This window comes from Populus euphratica, unplaced genomic scaffold (assembly GCF_000495115.2).
Source record: "Populus euphratica unplaced genomic scaffold, PopEup_1.0 scaffold553.1, whole genome shotgun sequence".
NCBI lineage: Eukaryota > Viridiplantae > Streptophyta > Magnoliopsida > Malpighiales > Salicaceae > Populus > Populus euphratica.
Window position 1 is genome coordinate 20,519 of NW_011500431.1, and position 3,399 is coordinate 23,917.

General features: G+C 32.5%; 1 long non-coding RNA gene across 1 annotated transcript in view; it reads right to left on the reverse strand.

Moving 5' to 3' along the window:
- The window catches only part of LOC105114640 (uncharacterized), a 15,542-nt gene that overhangs the window by 3,113 nt on the left and 9,030 nt on the right, over positions 1 to 3,399 (reverse strand). The window lies entirely within an intron of this gene.

Consider the following 3,399-nt stretch of genomic DNA (forward strand, 5'->3'; position numbering starts at 1 on the left):
AACACTGTTCAGTATTTGGCCCATATCTGGAGTTCTAGAAGTTCAAATGACCTTAATTTTCACACAACAAAGTAGAGACAATTTCCTACAACTTTCATGTTTTCCATCTAAAAGTTCTCATCTTCTCCTTCTCCTTCTTCTTCTTTATTATTATTATTATTAGTATTACTACTACTACTACTACTATTATTATTGTTGTTATTTTTATTATTGTTGTATTATTGTCATTTATAATTTATACAATTAACCTCCATGTAATTCGACCCCGGTCTTGCCGGATTATTTATTACTTTGACACTCTTGTACTTGGAAGAAGACATCAATGTTTTGGTCGTGTTATTTTTAAATGATTCAACCAAGTCAAAATTGAAAGGTCCATTAGAATATTAAGAGGGGTCCAATATAACCTTATTTGGGCCATAAGGTGAGAACAACAAAGGAAACAAAAGAATGCTACTACAACTTGGAAACAACATGGGTGGCTACCTTTTCCTTTTGTTTCTAGGATTAAGGGGCTGCATTGAATCAGTTATGTAATATTTTACTTCCTTCTCTTCTTCTTATGGCAAAACATGAATTAAGGGCTTTATTTTATTTTGTTAGCAACAACCCAAGGCTTATTTGAGCTTAATTAATACTTTACTTTCAATTAGGATCCAAGACTTGTTTGGATTAAGTTATGGGTTTTTTTTTTAGTTTAGGATTTTTTTGTTAGTTTTTTTAGTGGACCTTATATAAGTTCACATAAGGGGTCCATTAGGGTTAATTTTTCAAGAACTATTTAAACTTATGTAAGCCATAATTTCAGCAGCTTTAATGATAATTATTTCTGAATTTTTCCTTTTTAACATGTGAGAGTGATTCTTGCATTCTTCAGTTCTTGAATGAACTGAATCTGAGTTACTGAAGATTAACTAACTTCGTGACATCATTCTACTCAGTCCAATAGTGTTGGTGCCTCAGGATGGGGTGGCGTTGTGTTTTAATCTGACATGATAGTACCTGTAAAAATTGGTTTGTGGTAAAAACAATGTCCTCATATCACTTGTGTTTCACACAAACATCTTATTATCCTCAAACGCTCATACCTCTCGTCTCACCTTCTTGTGGTTCTTGCATAATTGAAATTAACACCAAATAGAACCAACTTAACAACATAATCCAAATATGTATATATGACTCAAAATGCAATAAAAAACTAGAAAACAAGCAAATAAAGGACTACGATGATAGTCTCGTAACTAGCAAGGGAATCTATATGAACGATACTTAAGACTTGAATAAAAATAGAAACAAAATATGCAAAACAATGAAACAACACCCAAAAATGTTGGATATGTTGAACATATACTAGAAGAAATGAAAGGAATGAAAATAAATGAAATTTCAAAAGTTCGCGCAAAATAGATTTTTTTACGATGAGTTAAGCTTGAATCTGGAACTTAAAACAAATGACCTCAATTGAGCTACAATTTCACATATAAAGCACCATCAACCCAAATAGATAAAATATAAATTTTAAGCAATTTATGCTAAGGTTTGATATACTAAAGTGAAAACGTTATAAATAAGACCTGATTAGACTTGGCAATCTTCCTGGAGAGAGAGAGAGATTAGAGATCAAACTGTCAGAGTTAGATTTACTCCGTCCATCGTTGGATCGTCCTCATTTCTGAATATGTTGTTCCTTCCAACCTTCTCGAAACATTGATAGAATGGATCTTTGTTCCAATCAACAAGGTGGGAGATAATGACACTACTTTGCCATCCTTAGTCGGTCCGTATCAGACTGCTTTTATCTCTAGATGGAGAATCAGCGACAACATTCTTTTATCTCAGGAACTCATGAAAGGCTATCATAACTCAAGATAGACTTCATCGATTTGGTATACATGGTCCCAATAGATGCTCACTCTGTCTCCGCAACAACGAAGATCACAACCACTTGTTCTTTAAATGCTCCTACACTAAAGCGATCTGGTGGGATGTTTGTGACAGATGCAACATTCCAAGAATGACAAAAGGATGGGATGAATGGATTCGATGGACCACTGTCACTTGGCATGGCAAAAGTTTCGTCAATTTTTCTCGTAAACTCAGTTTTGCAGCTACAGTGTATCATATCTGGCAAGAAAGGAATGCAAGGACCTTTGCTGGAATATCTAGAACTCAGAATTTGGTCTTTCATCAAATTGAATGTATCATCCGTGATAAGCTTGATTTGATGAGGAACGTTCTACCAGAACGTTATACCAACAGATGAAAACAAAATGATCCAGAATACCAACAAATGAAAACAAAATGATCCAGAGAGCTTGGAGGGTCAATAACATAGATTCTTCATTTGATATTTAGCTGGTTGTATTGGTTTCCCTAACGAATCAAGTTAGGTCTTGAGTTTTCAGTTCGGTGGCTAGCATGTAGCCATCTGTTGTTTTACGTTTCTGTTCTCATTGTAAATCTGGGGTATGCCCCTTATAATCTTTGTATCGTTTTCCTTTAAAATATACGAGACCTGATTGGACTTGAAATTGAACACCAAAGCAAATGATATCCAATTGACCATTAAATTTATATCACATCCAATAAGGACCGCGTAAATCAGAGTATCACATTTGACCTAATTCCGAGTTGACTTGATCTAATTTTCCCTTAGTTTTTCTGTGGCAGAAACCAATAAAAATCTTTTTTAATGACTTTTTTCTTTTCTATTTTCTCTATTTTTTTTTGTTTTTGGTGCTACCAATATATTTTTAACAATAACAAAATAAAATAATAATTTTTTTATATGCTGCAAATTCAAGTAAAAGAAATTGGGTAATAAGGAATTTCTACGGAATCAACAAGAAATTTTTTTTTCATATGAATATAACTTGATTAATGAAGCCAAGCTCTGATACTAGATGATGTGAACCTTGTGATCACGTGGCCACACAACCTATAAGTAAAGACACTAATTATCAGAAAGCCAAATAAATCAAGTTTGATAGGTTTGATAAGAGTGGGACACAAAGATAATTTGTAACTAGGCATCAATACTATTGGAAACAAAAAACCACCAACCAATGAATATTGATTCATGAATGAGAAGTATTATCAGGAATGATAAAATTTAATGACACTACTTACCTCATTATCAGGAATGTATCTTCGAAATATTTGATCAGGACAATACTTGAATAAATAAGGGTCATTGATTGATACTTAAAAGTGTATTTTTATCAAGGTTTTATATCATCATTTTGCACTTAAAGTATCAATAACTCCTTAACTAAAGCATGTTTTATAATAATATATCTAATAATATAAGATACCTTTAATTTATGGTAAATGTTCATTTCAAATGCAGGCCTATCACATAAATAAAAGGATTGATTGATGAATTTAAGAACTAAAATT